Source organism: Ammospiza nelsoni, chromosome 1 (assembly GCF_027579445.1).
Source record: "Ammospiza nelsoni isolate bAmmNel1 chromosome 1, bAmmNel1.pri, whole genome shotgun sequence".
NCBI classification, from domain to species: domain Eukaryota; kingdom Metazoa; phylum Chordata; class Aves; order Passeriformes; family Passerellidae; genus Ammospiza; species Ammospiza nelsoni.
This window is the reverse complement of record NC_080633.1, coordinates 76,891,229-76,912,143: the sequence shown is the minus strand read 5'-3', so window position 1 is coordinate 76,912,143 and position 20,915 is coordinate 76,891,229. Positions and strand designations below refer to the sequence as shown.

General features: G+C 36.9%; 1 long non-coding RNA gene across 1 annotated transcript; it reads right to left on the bottom strand.

Moving 5' to 3' along the window:
• Positions 1 to 15,527: 15,527 nt before the first annotated feature.
• Positions 15,528 to 20,620, bottom strand: LOC132081912 (uncharacterized). The gene is made up of 3 exons (XR_009419756.1): positions 20,358 to 20,620; positions 18,722 to 18,783; positions 15,528 to 16,656 (listed from the first exon to the last, which is right to left on the bottom strand). It is a non-coding gene; the product is annotated as an uncharacterized LOC132081912 (long non-coding RNA).
• Positions 20,621 to 20,915: the final 295 nt, after the last annotated feature.

Sequence of the window (20,915 nt, the reverse complement as noted above, 5' to 3'; positions counted from 1 at the left end):
ATGCACCTGTTGGTAAACAATGTCCAAACACATTCCAAAGCAGCAAAACACATGGGAAGCAAATGAGATAATATTGTTTTTCTTTTTCTCTGAGGCTTCTCAGCTTCCCAGGAGAAGAATTCTGGGCAAAGGGATTTTTCAGAATATGTGATGGTGACAAATTCTCTTCTTAGCTGAGAAATATTTATGAAAAGTCTTCTTCAGGCAATGAGCTCTCACTGCAATATGCACCAATGAGGATGAGGAAACGAAACTGAAGGTATATTTGGTTAAGCTCAATAGACAAACAATAGACAAATCATTGTATGCCCAGAAGGCTTGGGATGGAGAGTACTCAGAGGAAAAAAAACCAAAAACCCACTACTTATAGTGATTCAAAGCAGCACTAGTTTTAAAGCCACCACTGAATACATTGTTTGGCATGACCTAGACCTACCTATTGTGTTCTTTATTGCTTCTTGTGCAGGCAGATGTGGTAGTTACCTCCCCATTTGTCTGCTTTCAGTTTGAAAGGCCCACTGGTTTGTGGGGGATCATTGGTGGTGCTTTCCCTTGCTTTTCCTTGCTTCCTGGAAGAGCCAAGTGGAAGGGAAGTGCTAAGCACAAGAAGGGGGTCTACCCTTTCTAACTTACTGGATGAGACTTATGTAACACTTTAGAAGACAGCCCTGCAAATAGAACCCCTGCAAATACTGGTGAATGTTGTACAAGACAAAATGCTAGAACATTTCTTGCTGGGATGTGACTTCTACACTAACTTTTATATTATGCTTTAAACACAAATACCAAAAATTGACCTCGCTGTCATAGCCAATTATGTGAACAGGGTTCAGGATTCACCACAGGCCAGAGTACAAGTCTGTAGCTAGAGTACAAATGTATTATAGACTTTATAAAGTACAATCTTTGATTACTTTATAGAAAAGATCCTGTACAATGATCCTTCAGTTCTTCAGTTCTCAGAAAACTGTATAGTTCAGTTATGAGAATTTAAACGTTTCAAAGCCATTTTTTCCCTTTGATTTATACACTTTTTAGAAAACCTTTAATGGTGCAACATTTGCTAATGTTGCACACCTAGTGTGCAAAAAATATTAATGGCTATAAAAAATTCTTGTACTTAGAGCTCTTAAAGTGCTACACACTCAAATGTGGCTTGGGGAAAAAGAAGGGTTGAAAGCTGACGGGAGAAAAACAGAAAGTCATAAACCTGCTGAATTTGAGACAGAATATATTTATAACTTCACAAATTATTGTTCAGTGCATCTTTCTTCCCTCAGCTATTTTATGGATAGATTATCCCTTTTCTATTTATCTTCTTTTTCTTCCACAATACTTTTGTCTTTTGGACTTTGCATTCTTATATAGATCCTGCATACAGACCTGCTTCTTCATTCTATTTCTGGCTGCAGATTTGGTGCACTGATACAACAGCTGTTCAGAAAGCTGCCTTTAACAGGATGGTGGAAGAAGGGTGAGATGCTCTGACTGCATGCCTGTGCATGCAGTCATTCACTTGTGGCAACTTTAATGGGAATAATTATGGAGTACCATACTAAATAAACAAAAACAAAAATAAAAGAAAAACCCCGAAGGTTATGGAATTGATTTGCTTTACTTGCCTTTACATCCCAAGATTTGGATCTGGGATAAAGTTCACTCCTTGAGTTATGGCCTGGCTCACTGAGCAATCTGTGATGAGGACAGGGAGAAGAATGATGGGAAGAAGTAAAAGATCAGAGTGAGTTTCTGTATGTGTGTGAAACCCCAAAATGCTTCAATTTGATGTTTCAACTTCCTGTTTCAAGTCTCACCCCAAGATCTGGTTACATCAAAAATAAACAAACAAAACCCAATAACTGAAATAAGCAATGCTCCCCCCCACAAAAGGCCCAACAAGAAGAAAACAAAACAAAATTTTCTATTTTTAGCTCCAATGGACAGTGTTTACTTTGACTGAGAATTATGATTTGAGGGGATAAGATGAATATAAATAAGAAATCCTTTCTTTTTATGGGTCTTAAATACTAACATTTTTTCATTATTTTTGGTGACATATCCACACAATCAGACATATCCACACAATCAGTTATTTGCGCAGCTTTACCTTCCAAAATAATTTTATAATCTTAACGCTAGAGGCTCTTTCTTCCTTAATAGCCGTGTAGTTAAGAAAGTTGCATAATTTATTGTAGATATAAATCAACGTAGCTACATTGCTTAGTTTTGAAGGAATTAAAAGTATAATCTGATGAAACTGTCTTGAGTACTGCGGCCTTCAGATGAGATGCAGAGCATGTGAGGGAAAGGTTCTGGGTTTTGGTCAGAAGCAGTGTTTTATTACATTATGCTTAATGAGACCGTAAAACATAAAACTGGTTTTGGTAGCAATGATAAAATAAAAAGGTGGCATCTGGAATTTAACTTGCAAGTTCTTTATGTAATAAAGACACAGACTGGCTTGGTTATGAAGTACTGCACAAAGCTAGCCAGATAGTTGTATGTATCATTGTCTGGCAGCAAAGTGATATTTCAGAATGAGAGTGTGCCATATACTCTTTTCTGCTAAATAATCTATAAAAATATTAAAGGTGATTTTGTTTGTAATGTCAGAACAGTAGTTTTCATAGCAAATTGTGTCACATAAATGAAGTATTCAGATTGAAGTCAGTCATGAGGGAAAGACTTGTTTGGCTTCAGGCTGTCATTGCTATTATTGTTGAAACTATAAATTGTTATGAAACTACATAAATTTGTATGGACACAAAATCTTGGTATTTCAGTTGGCAGTTTTATCCACCTTAGAAATGGTATTGAAAATTGTTGCCTTAAGACAATTTCTGCATAGAGTCATCTCATCATGTAACTCTTACTGCTTTAACATTTTTGGATGGGAATAAAAAAAATAATAATTTTTCACAGAGGCAGTCTAGAAAACAGCTTATAGAGAACCAATGTGTCTCCATTGTCCACTTGTTGCATCATAACTTGGAGTGCAGTCTGGTGCTGAATTTGCACTAGTAAAGAGTAAGTGGCTCTGTTTTCCCCAATTCGTCTCCAGATGTATCCACATATCCAGAGGTGGCCTGCCTACTGTCTCGTCCCCATACATGATCTCTCAAGCAATTAGAATAATGCTCCAAAGTGACAGATACACTGATCTGACATTTTTACTTTCTCCTGTACTTTCTGTTGTGTCCCGGGAGAATGAGAAAAAGCAGTTTTCTTGCTTGTATTTTTCTAGTTTTAAATACCCCTTTCCAGACATCATCTATCTTCAGGACAAAATGATGACAGAAGCCTTAAGTTAACAAATGCCTCATTGGAGTATTGTCAGAATTGAGGGGTTTTTTGGTGGTTTTTAAAGGCAATAAAATAGAAACTGAGTAATTGTCATGAGGTGATTCATGAATGCTGTATTTAAGGAGAACATTTCCCTTAAATGGGTGCAGATCTTTGCCAAGATAGAGTGTATTTTCTGCATAATATCTCGTATGGGATTCTGTTTTGGATTTGTGCTGGAAACAGTGTGCTTCATGCCTGGCACAGGCATGTTCTCATTATTGCTGAGCAGGGATTACACAACACCAAGTCCTTTTCTGCCCATCACACCACCCCGCCAGCGAGGAGGCTGGGGGTGCACAAGGAGCTGAGAGGGCACACAGTGGGGACAGCTGATCTCATCTGACAAAAGGATATTTCAGGTCATATGGCATCCTTCTCAGCATATAAACATAGGGGAACAAAGAAGGAAAGAGAGGCCTTTGAAGTGATGGACTTTCTCTTCCCAAGTCACTGTTACACAGGATGGGGCCCTGCCCTCCTGAGGAGGGCTGAACACCTGCCTTCCCGTGGGAAACAGTGGATTAATTCCCTGTTTTTCTCTGTTTGTGTGTGCAGCTTTTGCTTTCCCTGTTAAAAGGCGAGAAAAAAACTCCTGAGAAAACCCAGGAGTTTTCTCTCTTTTACCTTTTCAGTTCGGTCTCCCATCCCACCAGGTCAGAGTGAGCAAACAGCAGTGTGAGGATTAGTTTCCAGCTGGGAGTGCACAAGGAGAGTAGGAAACAGAATGACCTTTTCCATCCATTACTGATATGTGTTTCTTTCATTTCCATGGTTTGTGAAAGGAAATGTATGCAGGGTTTCATTTCCCACTGTAGCTGGTGCAAACCCTGCTCCTCACCATAGGATGTCTGCAGGGACACTTGTTCTTCTCCACAATTCCCACAGTGTCTTGAAGGAGTAATCTGCTACTCAGTTAAGTTTCTAGTCTAAAATATTTCACATAACTTCAGCACATGTATTGTTTACTAACTCCTAGTTAGATCTGTTTGAGATACTGGGGGAAGGTCCCTTTGCCCTCCCCTGCCAGATTCCTTTACATGTTTTGGTTATCCTAGAATATATTTGCTGAAACCAAATTTTTGACAATTCTCAATTCAGTTTTCAGTTGGAAACCATTGTTTTCAAATAGTTTAAAAAGTTGACTTTGTCATTAAATTTATGTTTTACCTTCTCCCTAAATAAGAATTTTTGTTTAGAAAATGTAATTTATCTGTAATATATTGTTGAAAATTCAGTAACCTAAATGAAGCATATAAAAGTTTTCAGGTTTCTTTCCTGAATGAATTATTATTGATGTCAAACAACTCTTATAAAATTTTAAATTATTCCAACCAATTTAAGAGGAGAATAATTTTCAGAGCTGTCAGAGAACAGGGAAGTTTTCTTTCCTCTTGTTTTACTCGGTTAAAAATCTGTGCCAAATTCTGTCTTAAGAATTATGAAAACTAAAGCAGGCAGTAAGTGCCAAGATAACTATGTTTGAGCAGAATCATTACCTTTTTCAATTAATTGTTTAGATGAAGGTTCTGTAAATGTGAAAGTCGTGTTGAGTTTACATTTTTCTCCCTTCAGGTTTGCTGAATGTCTTGGTGTGACGTTCTTTGTTATTCATCACCTTATCAAGTGAAGTTTACCATATTATTGCTGGGACAAAGCTGATAAATCCCTAAAGGAATAACAGTGCATCCCACCTGTCAAATCAATAACTGCAGATGAAGGTTAGCTGGTAAATGGTATTAGGCCTTCTGTTATGGGGCTGTGTATCTACACACCTCTAAGATGTTATTTTTCTCAGCATCTTTCCCTCAGGAAGTCTGTTTATTCTGGCAGATGTGAATGACTCCTGCTTCTTCTATCAAAATAAATTGAGAATAACTGAGTGCTGCATTCTTCAGCTTAAATACATTGCCTTGGGTTATGAGTTGAACAAACATCCAATTACGTTTCTCTGATGTTTTAATAGTAAAATGAATAATTATTGGTTTAAATGTTGACTACAACAAAATGAAAACTTTCTTTGTGGATAGAACTTTACATCTACACATATCAGAATTTTTATCTTTTATTTTGTCAGATAACTGGAGTTCTTGCTTAAAGGTCAGTTCTCTGAAGTAATGGGATAGTTTACTTGGGACTACCACCTTTTACAGTGCTTTATTAGAAGCAGTATAAGACATTCACTAAGGACTTTGCATCCTTGTAAAATGCCCTTAGTGATATGTTTGAAAATTGCTAATAGGAGTCTGAGGACAAGGGAGAAAAAAGTACCTGTCATTCTTCAGGCTTGCCATCAAGTGGCATGGTCCCTGTCATAAGGTTGAATATCCCCAAAAGCTGGCTTTATCAGCTGTCAGATATCTCCACAGGCTCTTCAAACAGATTGTAAAAACGTGAGAAAGGCCTACATACGTACTCTTTATTTATAGTCCCCAAACACTTACCCTGGGGAAAGGTAAGACACTGCTTTGTAAAATTCTCCAAAAATGTAATTCAGAATGGGAGATCTTGAAAAGATTGTCCTGAACCTAGACTGGGAGCTGACTCATGAGGAAAGGTGGCATGAAGAGGAGAGAGTAGAAAGTAGCAGCTAAAGATGCTTTCGTTTAATTTTTTGCCTGTAGTTCTCAGATAAATAAATAATAAAGCACAACTTAGTAATGGTAGGAACACTCCAAAATCATATTTTTCCTTCAATAACCTAAAAAAAATATCAATGGAGCCACTTTAAATAATTTCTAAGCTGCTGCTGTAGGACAGAGTAAGCAAATGCCTGGATGCCTCTCCTTAAATCAAAGGTTCTACCTTGCTGATTTTTTTCCTTTTTTTCTTTTCTTCCTTTTTTTTTTTTTTAATTATAATGGTTATTTAGTTACATCATCAAAGACCTAATATTGCTAGTACTACCTACATGCCTCTCAGGCACCTCTACAAGCACTTAATGAAACTGTACCAGAGAATGTACATCGCCCAGTCTCCGTTACTTCACTATAAACCAAGAAATGGGTTTCTATCTAAAATATACAGGTAATTTCCATATGCAGATTAAACCAACAAATGAGCCTTAAACTCAGCTAAAGGAACATCTTACCTTCCACATTCATCTTACATTTCCTCTCAAATATATTGTGACTGTGATTAACTACTGCTGAATTGTTTCTGAAAGTTGAAACACTTTCACCTTTTCCTCTACTGATGTTCACATTTTAAATTCATAACACTTATTAAAAGTATGTTAAAGGAATTGAAAATAATGCAGATTTTTTTAATCTATTTCTCACTGCTAACATTTTTCTGGTAAAGATCTACATATTTAAGTGAGTAATTGTATAGACACGTGATTGAGTTAACACTTAATGAAGAGAAAAAAGGTTTATCTAATTAATGAGCTTAGACAAATGAAATACAAACTACAAGCAAAAGTATATCCTCTTTCCCATTCTTGTAAAAATGCTGAAAGCCGAAGCTCTCTTTCTTAGACAAACTGCAATGTAACTACATTTTGTAACTGTAGCCTTGTGTCTTTCTTCAGAAGAATATTTAAAATCGGTAGCTTTGTAATCTGCTTTTGAAAATGTTTGTTTTTTGGCAGTAGGTAGAAATATGAGATTATGAAAGCTTTCCTAGACTGGTATATTTTGTTATAACTGTGCAGTAAATATGCCAGCCTAGATTAAGCCCATCAGACATATGTTATATTCTTTCCTGGATTCATCAAAACAAGCATTTTATGTTTTTTCAATGTGTAAATACACATCTACTTTTTGCTTTCATGTAGAGCCAAATAGCCTGTTGATGTTGTAGGAATCCTGCTTTTAAAAATAAGTATTTCAGTTGATTGAAAATGTAAATTTTTGCTTGCTTGCCTTAAAAATTTATCTCAAAAATCTGGGGGAAAAAAGGCTGTTTATATGAATGTTGACTGCCTGCAGGAAAGGCAGAGAGTAATTAATTTGTGATTAACCATTCCAAAAAATAATTTTAATACAGATGCTATTTTTCTTAAATTGGACAATACTTATTTTCATTCCACATTTTTATTTGTCTAAAGAATTGATTTTATAACTTTTATTGAAAAATAGGGATGGATGATCAGGAAAAGGTAAGGAGAAATAGATTTCAAAAATATACTTCCACTAAAGAAGGGCAGTTTCTCTTTGTTTCATTTCAAAAGGTAAGCACTTCCTAAAAATTAATGCATTTTTCCTCCTTCCTCTGAAGTAGGATGGTGTTATTTTTCTCAGTTTGAAAGGAGAAAAAGTCTCTGAGAGATTTTCTTTATAGACTAGATTGTCTGTATTTCATGGTTACTGCTGTAGAACTGAGGCTGTCTGATGGGCTCTCATGGTGGTGGGCTCTGTGCATATTCATTCTAGTAAATGAAAAATAATTAAAAGTACTCTGAGCACTAGTGGGAATATTTCTATCACACATATGAGGAAATTGCAGCAGACAGAAAATTTAGGAGAGATTAAGGCAATTGACATTTCTTTTAGGTGTTGCTATTTTGGTACTAATAAATCTTTGAAAATATTCCCAGAAATGTAGAATTATTCCACTTAATTTAAAATAATGAACTGTGACACTTAAGATAACCACCTATTCACTTTCCCACCATAATCAATGAAAATAGCTGGACTAAAATGAAGTTGCATTAGTAACTGGAGTATTCCAACACTTCAGAATAGGAAAGAAGACCAAATCATCCTGAGAAGCAGAACATAGAGGAAAGCATTATGTGTAATTAAATACATCCCTTTACTCACACGTCCATTTTCTTTTCTATGCTTTTAAATCTACAGGTCATTATTCTTTATTCATCATTTGGACATACTGATGATCTCGTTTTCTACTGAGAAACACTTTTATTGCAGATTGACTAATTTCTGAGATAGGGAATGAAACTGTTCTTTAACAAGAAGGAGAAAAAGATAGAAATACTTAAATGAATGCAGTTTTATAACATATCTACCATAGTTCTTTTACAATTTTTAAGTACTTCCTACGGTGCAGCAAATAGAATATTCTCTTTCTTTCACACATAGTAGTTTCTGATGATGCAGAAGACATGGACCCATTGATAATTGCTTGCAGAATGATGAAAACTCCAGCTGGTTTGTTCAACTGGATTCTTTCTGCCTAGAGTGTTCAAAAAAAAAATCTTTGTGTTTCAATTCAGGCTGGTAATCCTTATAGTTCCATGTCCTTCATGTTAAAACAGGCAGCAGGAGAGATTTTCTAACACAGTGAAATCTGTCAAAAGCTCCTCTTCCACAGGGAGCTGCTGATTGCTGGTCTATTGTGCATAGTCTCACAGTAGTCAGTGGGACTTCTTAAATAGAACCAAACTTATCAGTAGGGTAAATGGAAAACAATTAAAATTTGTGAGAGTTGAGAAAGGTCATTTTGATCTATGTTTGCCATCCATTCATGGCCTCAGTCCAGTACAGACAAATTCCTGCCTTTAACAACAGGACTTTGTCTCGGAGAACTGAAGAGATTACTGATATGCCTAAGAAGTTTGTGTGAAAGCACTTTACAAAATCAAGCCAAAATGGAAGTTTTCAAAAGCTTTTTTTCTTTTCTCTTATAAATCATTATTGTTTCAGTAGGAGCAGCCAAAGGCAGCCATCTCTATCCTTCTCAGTACCAACTATTGACACATATTATTAGCAGCTACATAAAACGGCCCAGTTGGAAGTCAGAGGTGGAGAAGGTTATATCTGCATGGTAATTTGAGTTCCTGTTAGAAAGTACAAAAAACCTTGCATTGATACATGCATTGACTTTTCATTGCTTCCCAGATAAATTCTTACACAGCGTTCTTTAGCTCAAATCCATAATGAGTCAAAACAAATAACATTCTCATGGATTTTGGCCAGAGCAGAGGGTGCTCAAAGAAAGCTCATGAACATCTACAAAATCCCATATGGACAGCAGACACCATGTTGCTGCAAAGTTTTACATTTACAAAAATCTTTTGATTGTGATTTTAGGGATTTTTTAAAAATCCATCAAAAACTGCTTAGACTAGATGCTTTGTTTATTCACAATAGGAAAAATTACAGAGCAAGTAACATTGGATGGTTTTTCCTTGCTGCTTTTCAAGAAGCAGTGAGAAAATATTTGGCAGTGACTCACTGCTAGTTTAAGTTCTATTGTATATACAAATCTTTAAGGTGCAAGGTAAATAATATAAGGTTGTTTATTAAAAACTATCAATATTGCTAATGTAAATATTTTAATTCTTTCTCTTGTAATTTCTTCATATTCATATTTCTTTAGTAGGAGCTTTGATGTAATTCAATTTTCCAGTGCAAACATATACAGAATACACAGAATTTTAACTGTTTCTACGCCCATTTCACAGAACTTAATAAATGCTATTCTTTTCAGCATTACATAGTAATGATTTGAGGACATTTTGAATGTCTTCACATATTGATTCATTAAGCTTATACAATATTTTTTTAAACATCCAAAACCATTCATTTAAATAGCAAAAAAGTGAAAGAGGGGGCTAACTGGGAGAGACAGACTGTTTGAAATCACTTTATAGACAGTATCTCTGTAAAATAATTTCTTCCTATATTTTTTGTTTTCCTTCCCTTTCAAATCAAACATTTTGCCCTTTTCCAAATTAACAAAAGTTTCCCTTTGTATTTAGAAAACATAATATTGGAAAGTTCCTGCTATTCAGAACAAAGAATTAAGAGACCTGTCCATCAATTGCATTGTCATTTTTAAGTAGAAGTCTGTGGTCTCTATGTCTGTATAGAAAACCAGTTCTAACTCAAAGAACTGTGGTGGTTGTAACTCTAAACTGAATTGTGTGCTTTAAGTAATTGTGGTGATTTTAGCCTGGATGGACACCAAGAACCCTCAAAGCCATTCTATCACTCCCTTCCCTAGCTGGAAAGGGGAGAGAGAAGAATTGAGAGAGATTATTCACCAATTGCAGTAAGGGGCAAAAGAGACTCGATTTGAAGAGAGACTTGATTGGAAAATTATTTAGTTTATTATCAATCAAACCAGTGCAGGAATGAGAAATAAACCTAAAACTTAAAAAATTCCCCTCTCCCTTCTTCCCAGGGTTAACTTCATTCCTGAATTCTGTGCTTTGCCTCCCACAGAGGGGCAGGGGGACAGGGAATGATGACTGTGGTCAGTCCATCACATGTTCTCTCTGCTGCTGCTTCCTTCTCAGGGGGAGGGACTCCTCACTCTTCACCTGTTCCAGCCTGGGGTCCTTCCCAAGGCTGGAATTCAGAATGGGAGATCTTCCCAAGGGCTTCAGATCTTCATGAACTGCCCTAGCAGGGGTTCCTTTCCATGAGGTGCAGTTCTTCATGAACAGCCTGCTCCAGTGCACGTCCCCCACAGGGCCACAACTCCTGTCAGCAAATCTGCTGCACTACAGGCTCTCCTCTCCCCTGGGTCACAGCTCCTACCAGGAGCCTGCTCCAGCACAGGCTTCCCACCGCATCACTGCCTCCCTCAGACATCCATCTGCTCCGGCATGGGGTCCTCCATGGGCTGCAGATGGATCTCTGTTCCCCCATGGGCTGCAGAGGAATCTCTGCTTTAGTGCCCGGAGCAGGTCTTCCACCTCTGTCTTCACTGACCTTGTGTCTGCAAGGCTGTTCCTCTCAGGTGCTCTCACGCCTCCCTGGCTGCTGTTGCAGCTGTGCAGCAACACGTTCCCTTCTTGAATACACTTTCCCAGAGGTGCTGTCACCAATGCTCATGGGCTCAGCCCTGGCCATCAGTGGGTCTGCCTCAGACCCAGTGGCCATTGCCTCAGTCAGGAATGGGGATGTTTCTAGCGGCTTCTCATTGAAACTACAACTGGACCGCCCTCACTACCAAAACCTGTCCCTGCAAACCCACTAAGTGTTCAGTTAAATTTGGCTCATATGTAAGTCATCACAAGTCTTGCTGACTTGGAATGTTCAACGCTTTTTCTTAGCTGAATCCAGTTTATTGCTCTTAATAAATTTGCAAGCACTTAACAAGAGAAGCATTACACTAAATACAGGAACTGTGGAGAGCCATTGTTGGGTATTTGCTACTAATTTATGCTTTTGAGATGCACAAAGCCCTCTACTGTGTCAATATTCATCAGACTGTGTTGTTCTGGTGGATTCAAGCTTTTCCTCACAGTCAGTGGTACTCCTGAAAAGAGATCCAAGCTCATTGATTTCGGTTAGCTAGTATTTGATTGCCAGATCTTTTTATTCTTGTTTCTGTGAAGTTTTGGGCAAGCTGAAACAATTTATTATAGAAGGAGCTATTATCTCTGAAGCTAGTGTATAATAATCTATGTATATTTATATATATTTATATGTGTTATATCTATATATATATATATGCAGTGAGTGCCATTTTTATATCCATTTCTTAATGCACATAAGAAAATTTTGTTAGTAGCAATCAGCTTTACAACTTGAGATTTAATTGACAACATCCAATGCTATTTTTATGAAATAAAAAGCACATAAAAAAATGAAACGAAAACTCACTAAAAAATAAACATGCATGCTATACTATGGAAATAGGTCTTAACAAATATTAATAAGGACTCAAATAGGAATCTCCAATACTACCTGGGATAATTTGTTTCTTTATGTGCATATACTGTTTCTAAGTGCAGCTCCATCCCATCGGATGCTGCAGATTTTGGATGTACTGTAGCAAAGGTACACTTACCCGGTGTGAACACAGTGAGGCCCCTTTTCCTGCCTTGGGAGGACTCCTAAGGCTCGGAGCCACATGAGGGCAGCAAAGACCCAGACTCCAAGGGAGGGTTGTGTGAGCCATCGACAGAAGTGAAAATGCCGCAGTGGCTTCTTTATTCTCCTCCTTCCTTTTGCTTTTCCCAGATAAATTTTAAGAAGATCATAACAGTGATGGTAGAAAGTCCATCGCTGCAGTCCTTTAGAAATCACTGGCCAGAGTTGATGGCACTCTCCTGCCATGAGGAAAGTTCAACGGCTTTCAGTGGGAGCTCCCAGCATTACTTTGGAATCCCAAAGCAGATTTATGTAGCCTGTTTTCTTCACACTATGGATGAGAGGAACTGTGTCATAGTTCTGAGACAAAACTATTCTCCTTTGTTCCTAAGGTATGGAATATGGAAAGTTTTCCTCTGGTGCACTGCTTTAGTAATATTTTTTCTTTTGAGTACTCTTTCTTCTTTTGACCCACTTTGCTGTTCATTTTCACAGCTACTTTTTTTGTCACATAGATTGCAAAACATCTGAATACCCTGGTTCTTATAATTGTTTCAATGCTTTATAAATTCACACATTTATGGAAACTTTAGGTAATCTGAGCCAAGAGAATCCCCCACTATCTATTGCCTTGTCAGTACAATCTTAGCCGAAATTAGAGGAGTATACATTTCATATTTCTGTATTTTTACTTTCTATTGTTCTACTTAAAACAATTAACAAAGAATGAACTTTAACAGCAATAGAAATTCATAGAAATCAGATTAATAAGCATGTGTGGCCTGCAGTCCTATTAGTTTGAACTAAACAGAGTATTTCATAACTACACACAACGAAATGAGTCACAATTTCTGTCAAAATTGGAAAATGGAAAACTTTTGTTACAAATTAAGATAGTAAAACCTACCAGCTCTATGGTTTGATATGGCACTCAGCAGTTGTCAACCAGGATAGTTCCATTTTCTGAAATCTTAGTGCTGATCCTATTTCACATAGGCAAAGAAACAGATCAAGTGGTTACCCTCTTATTTAATGGTTACCCTGATAGATTACTATTCCATTTTTATGCTGATAGAGAAGTTGATCATTGCTTTTTTTATTTTTCTAAATGTTAGTATAAGTTACCAAATGACTGTGACACTGATGCTCAAAAGCGCAAGTAGAGCAGAATGACAGGCATTCTGCTGCAGTATCCTTCCCCTAACCATAAAATCCCAGCTCCCACTGATCAGAACCAGAATCCAGTCTTTCAGACAGAGAGCAGTTTGAGGTTTTGCTTACACTACTGTTTCCTTGCACATGCTGGGGTACTTTAGAAAGTTCTTCTCAGATGTTCTGTTGAGTGAAGGAATCAAGTCCTTGCAGCAAAGTACTCCTTTTGTGCTTACTGTAAGTATGTGTCATAAAACATCTCTAACTGCATCCCACCATTTTTCTGGGGAAAGGACTGCATATCTGCCACACTGCATTACAAGCACAGGCATACATCTACCTGTTCCAAGACAGAAAGGCTGCTGGATTATCAGCAGCTAGTGTTTTTCAGATGTGTATTTGTGTTCTGCTCCAGGGAAGTCCTCTTCAGCAGTTTTTCAGTACCACTGAAACACCTGTAAACATTCTTCCTCTAAGACAGAGCCTATCAAGCAAGGGGAGGGAGGCAAAGGCTAGAGCACAGCTGGAACAATTAGAGCAGAAGGGGATCTCAATGCATGTGAGTAGTTGTAGCATGGGTGGAGTACACCACAAAATGATGGTAAGAAGAATATTGATTGTACATCAAGATTCATAAGGGTTGCAGGACTATTGTGAGTGCTTCAGCAAATTGTTGCCAAAAATGTGAGTTAGTGGACAGGCAAGAAATAAATGACATGTTTTGGGCTCTGGAGGGTATATCTGAGAGAGCATGATTTTGTAATACCCTCTAAATGATCAGGAGTACCAGAAGAGAGGTAATCCTACTAACACTTCAGAACAGATCAATATAATAGTAATTCAGAAGAGATGTGGCCACCTCTTCTAGAACTGATGACATATCACTGTCCATAGATCACAAGAACTTTGGTATCCAAATGATTCATTGTCCAATTTTCTGTAAAAGTGGAAATAATTCTGGTAAGGAGACTTAGTGAAATAGGTTAGTGAAATAAGCTAGAGCTAAGGTCAGAACATGAAACTAACTCCAGCTGTATATTAATGCTGCACCTGTGTTTATTTTCCAACCTGTTTGTATGCCACTACCATAATTTCTTAGCCGTATAACATTCTTCAGTCAGTCATGCTGACTCAGCCAGTCAGGCATTGTAGGATGGAAAATGTTGTGCCTGACTCCGGTGAAAATATTTAGTGTCACATTCCTCTGTGGTGCTAACAGAGGCTGTAAACCAGAAAAGGCTATGAAGTCTACAAATTCCTTCTCAATATTTTTAACTTCATTTTCAGAGGTTTTTTCCAATACAGAACTGTTGATTGTGCAGCAAACTGAGTAATCTCAATCTGTGTCTCTATACTGGAATCATTCATCCTGTTAGAGTTGCCAGATTGATGATGAACTCATTTTCTTAAGTTCCTTCATATGCTTAGAAATCAATGTATTAAATATATTAATAATTTAAAAAATTACTTTCACTGTTTATAATACTTATTGAAAATGGTGAACATTTGGTTTTATACTTAGTAGTTTAGAATTAATTTGATAAAATATTATTTAAAATAACTTGATGACTGTGTAGAAGTAAAAGCATCAACAAAACATTCAAATACAACTTAAAAAATAAAATTAGATACAGCCACATCCAAATACATAAATTATTTCTTGTGTAGTAAAAGTATCAGCCTAGTGAACTGTAAAGTGCAAAAAAAAATTTTCAATGTAGGAAATCTGGGGTTAGAAAATGGGTGTTATTGTTTGGTTAAAAAATACTCTTTAAAATTTTCATCACACTTTTTTCTTTTTAATGGGATTTTTTGGAAAGAAGTAGACTGTTAAAAAAAAGTTACTGTCAATTTTGTTCCTATTTAGCTGTACCTCCTTTGTTTCAGTGTCTTCTCTACTATTTGTTCTGTGTATCATACTAAAACTTTCTGAAATGCTTTAAAGCCATAGTTGAGGAAGTTTCATGTATTAAACTCATTTCCTGTTGAAAATGTATTTCCTGTTCTAGTGCTTAGAGTTGCCAAACTAATCTATTACACTTCTATAAAATTTTTAAATGAAATTTAATGAATAAAAAATAATAACTAACATAATAAAATATACATGTTTTCAGTGAAAACTTGTTCCATACACCAGAACACACTTTTCAACTCATAATAGCCATTATTTTAATTTACAAGTCTTGTGTCACTGCAATTCAGGATTATTTCCATTAGAGTTCAAGGTGTTACAGTACTGTAAAAAAAACAAGACATCCAATCTCAAATATTCAAAACACGTTATCTGGCCAAAAATATATTAAAAAATCATTAAGTTTTATTGTTTAAAAATGTTTGAATCTTTAAGTAGTTATGTAGAATATCCATATGTCCCATCAGATAGAGTGAAAATAGTGTTCTAATATCTCATTAAAATTGCTTACTCTTTTTATGTAGATTTTTCATGGATATACCTTTTGTTCTAAATTTTACTTCTCAAGATCTTGGTATCTGAGCATAGCAGGAGAAAGGCAGGAGAGTTTCCTCTGCATATTTTTAACAATTATTATGTGCATTAGTCTCTTTTACAAGTTTTTTCTCGTTTCACAAGTAGAACAAAGCTCTTCAGTTACATTAAATATTGCAGATTCAGCAAGTGCAGAACAGACAAAAAGAAGAGCTGTTGCACACTCAGAAAAACTTTTCTACTTTCTATTAATGGATAGTTCCAGAAAGCAACTCTAAGCCAGAGAAAATTCAACTTGATACTTCAAGATTAGCTGTGTCTAGGTGAACCAGAGCAGCCAATGTATGAGACCAAAACTGAGCAGGAACGAGAATGTACCTGGCCAGATCTTTCTGTGATACAAAATCAGCCAGAAGCAACTTTATAACACCGTTTTGCATATTAGAAATTGAGCATGCCTTATTGCAGTTCATTTACCAGTCTGGGGATTCTTTCCCCAACTGAGTGCCCCAGCATCAGCTGAATGGAGTTTTTATCATGCACACCTGATTACATATTCATTATTCACGCCCTCTTACTTGATGTATATGTATTAATTTATTGTACATAGTCGCACTCCTTGTCAGAAGTCCTTGTGTGGTCTGCTGGAGTCTTCTTTGGTGATCTTTAGTGTCTGGCATCATAATATTTGAGGTGGTCATTCACTGACCCCAGTCCTTGAGTAAGATCAATGCTGTTGTTTTGTATGACTCCTGCTATGTCAGCCTTGCAGAGCTGAGCTGGCATCCTGTTTCCTTCAGTTTCATCCTTTATCTGCTTTCCCAAGCCTGTGCTGTTCTGTTTTACTGTCCTTATCAACTGGAGCATTTTCAGTCCCAGTCCTAAGAAACATCCAAAGGCCAGCCAGTACTTATTCATGGTTAATTGAGTCCAATCCTCTTATAGAAGAGACAGTTCAATCTTCATGATGAAGGAAGAAAATTCCTGGAAGAAATACTATGAATGAAATGTCATTATTTCTCCACACAGGGAAGAATAGTTTGCCAGGGATTTGAGATTTTACAGGGCAAGTATTAGCTGTGAGAGAAGAATCCAGAGGGAACAGTGCCTTGCTTGTGAGCCTAACTTTTCCTACGGAGGATGGAGGTTATGTTTTATGGGCTTGACCTGCTAAATTATCTACTCCTTTGCACACAAAGTTTATATTGTTTCAGCAGATAGTGACCTGAATACACTATGAGAGAAGCAAGATACTTTACTTGCTGCAATCTTTGTAGTGCTTTAAAATTGGGCTCTTCAATTTTGTGTGCATACTTTAACTGTTGAGCTACTGCATGGGAGAGAACGGAGTTTTTTGTCATTGGCAAGTTTAGTTTTTTCATCTGTTTTGATTGATTTCTGCAAGTGACTTTTGCAGCCTTGCCACACCAAGGCTGTGGCAAATAGGATTGCAACTGACAATTTAGAAAAGGGAGAGTTTCGTCCTGCCTTTCAGCAGAATGTAGATATGTTACCATTGTCACTGATTTTCTACCCTGCCTGAAAATTCTTCACAGAAAACTTACCCTGGTTATAAAGAAAGCCTATGGACAATTTCTCATCTGAGAACCTGGCACAATCTTAGAGGGAAAAATACTCTGCAGGGCATGTTTTCAATTGTGTATAAATGAAGTCATATATACTATGTAGGTGTCTGTGAGAAGTTTCAGATTAGTTGTTCTTCACCACCCCTTTGGAGGCTGTGCTGAGTCTAGCTGGGATGGAGTTAGCTTTCCTCATAGCAAGCCTTTGCACCTGAGAGCAAGGCAGCACTGATAAACACAAATCTTCTGGCTATTGCTGAACAGACAAGGTTTTACTTTCCCCACTTTGCACTGATAAACACAAATCTTCTGGCTATTGCTGAACAGACAAGGTTTTACTTTCCCCACTCTGCCACTCCAGTGAGGAGGCCTGGGGATGCACAAGATTTTGGGAGGAGACACAGACCAGATTACTCCAGCTGGCCAAAGGGATATTACATACCATATGGTGTTGTGCTCAGCAATAAAGCTGGAGGGAAGATATTTCTTGGAGGCAGTCCTTGTTTCTGCACTGCCTGAGCATTGGTGTCCATGTAGGGGGAGGAGATGTGTTCATTACTTGGTCTTGGTATGTGGGTTTTTTCATGCTTTTCTCTTTCCTTCACTTTTTAAACTGTCTTTAACTTGTTTCATGAGTTATCTGACTTTCTCTGCCTATTCTGTCCCCAAACCCATTGGGGAGGGGAGTGAGTGAGTGGCTATATGGTGCTTAGGTACTGACTGGGGCTAATCCTTCACAGGATTTTTGTGTAGAGAAAAAATAAGATGCATGATGGAGCCTGGTCAGCTCAGAGACTTCAAACAAAAGGGAGAGAACAATTTTGGTTTGCAACATCATTTTGATCCATGTTACGCTGTTTTATTTAATCCTGCGATGCTATGTGTAAATGCATGCATGGTCTCTGAACTACAGAAGAGCAGTGGAGGCCATTTTATAAGGAAAGTGTTGTGCCTTACAGTCCCTTGAAGATCATTTCAATGTGAAGAATAGTCCCACTTAGATTTTCCCACATATTTAAATTTTCTCTGCTGCTGAGTGTTTTAAATGGGGATCTCACTCTGCTCATGGCAACAGTTTTCTAGAGCAATTACCCAAAGGAGTTGTCAAGTCAAGACACTGTTTCATTAAATCTGAGCCATGAGAGACCATGCTCCTCTCCATAACCATCAAGAAAGAACTCAAGCACTGCTTTCAGCTTGGGTAACAAAGCACTATCTACAGATAGGCAGCAATTCAGACATCAGTATCTTGTCTTTTAACATCTCTGGTCAGCAAATTGCTTCATTAAATCGTTTTTCTGATGTTACTTACTGTAGTCCTTTGCTACATATCATATTAAGCAATTTCAATCATATCTTTTGGATCAAGCAAAAAATCCCTAATGTATGTGATATAAAATTTTAATTTAAATAAACAGAATTTCAATCATAAAAATTAGTCCTAGAAAGAAAAATGTAGCACTTACCAACTGTGGGACAGCATTCCTAGAAGCAATAATTATTCATTGGTGAGTTAAATTCTTCAAACCTGAAAAAGATGAACTGAATTTTTGTCCTCAAATTTCACCTTTTATGAAATGAAGATTAATATCTTGCTTTACTGTATTTGAAGCATTTCTGGTTCATTTGTCACTGACAAATTCTCCTTCATTTCATAGAATATATTTTTCTTAATTTAAGACTAAAAACACAATTGAGCTAAGAAATGTTAGCTTCTTATTTATAGATACAAAAGGACACTAAATAGAAATAGCCATAAAAAAAGGAGGACATAACAACTCTAGAGTCTTTCATCTCCTACTCTTTGTGTCTCCATCCCTTAACAGAGAGGATTTGTTTTTACATACTGAGGTAGAACAGGAGAAAATCCTCTACAGGTTTTGTTATTGCAGTTAGTTTTTTTCTTTTTCACACTCATTGTCTGATTTTTGTCTATGTAAGTTGGAAGAACATTATTTTGATGTTTGTTCATTCTGAAACATCTTATGCAAACCCAAACTACAGTTCTACACCTGTCCTCCTGCATCCTATACTTTTTCGTCAGATCCTTCTAGTGTGAAGCTTCAGCTGTAGTCATTTATGCAGCAAGACACACAACTGGGAACATAATGAATACACAGGGGGATAAAGATGCAATTTCAAAGTAACCCAACCAACCTAAAGCAGCAGGGGCTGAAGGCAATGGGAGCATTTGAATAATATTAAATGTATCCTCTGACCTCACTTACTGCTCTGACAAAATGAACTCCAAGGACAAAATTAAAAATATAACTATTTACTGCAGTCATATGACCAAATAATATAAGACAAGCTTTCAAGGCATATTTATTTGTGACCCCTCTTAATTTGATTACATTTCCTCACCATACACCTTTTTGTGTATGCTTCTTGAATTGTCCTTTTTTATGGAGGCATACAGTAGAAAAACATACATTTGAGTGTAAATGCAGAGTATTCAACATTTGAAATCAATAAATCACTTCTAACATTACAACACATAGCAGAAGAGCAGTAGTCTGCCTTCTAGAATAGTGGACTAATACTGGCTCCATTTCTAGTCAGTCACTTCATTTTCCTCTCTCTTTTTCTTGGAACACAGGGATGTATTCAAGACAGCTAACAAATGAAACACATGCAAAAGAGGACATGTATTGTAGAGGTTATCTTCTTTATGCAGCAATGTGGGGTTTTTTTGTGGTTTTTTTTTTTTTTTTTTTTTTTTAATATAGACTAAGCCAAACTGTGTCATCAGCCCTAACAGCAGTGTTAGTGTCCCTGTTAAAGACAGAAAAGGGTAAGGTCTATGTAAGGTGTGCAGTATTGAAGGAAATACATAAATTACAATGGTTAAAATCTGAGGGAAATAACAAAATATACATGCATATAAGCATATGGTATGTAATAAATAGAAAAAAACTTTTTATCTATGTGATCTGGAAAATTAGAACTGAAGGAATGTTGATATGAAGATCAAGTAAATTTACAATAAAATCATAATAGGAAAATAAGTTAGTCAAACTTGGGTAGTAAACTTTACCCAGCACTGGCAGAAGCTGAGATCCCCACAAAACACCAAGAAACCAACCATGTTATATGACTTACCAGATGCCATTCAAGAAGACACTCAGCCAGATATGATTCCTGTGTATTAAGTAACCCACAAACTATCAGTTTTTCAGGATTTTTGTCCAGCCTCTTTTTCAACCTGTCTAAACTCTGAGCCTCCATGACTCTCTCAGCTAGTCATTACATGAAGAATCACATCTGTTTTTTTTTTTAATTTCACCCTTACATCTACTTGTTTCATGTGGTACCCCTCACATCTTGTACTGGAAATTGCAGTAAGTAATTTATCCCTCTCCGCCCTATCCTCATTGCTAGTAACTGTACAGATTGCTACTCTATTTCTTCACTCCTGCCTCAGCTGTCTCACTGAAACAAATCATAGTTACTGTGGGTGGAGCTTTGAGAAACCTGATCTAGTGGGAGGTGTCCCTGCCCATGTCAGGGGGCTGGAACTAAGATCTTTATGGTCCCTTTCCAACACCAACCATTGTGTCATTCTATGTTCTACTCTGCTTATGTAGTTAGGCACCAAGTGCTATTGAGCTTACTCGAGCTGAGGAGTCCAAGTGTGATTTTATCACAAGTCACAAAATG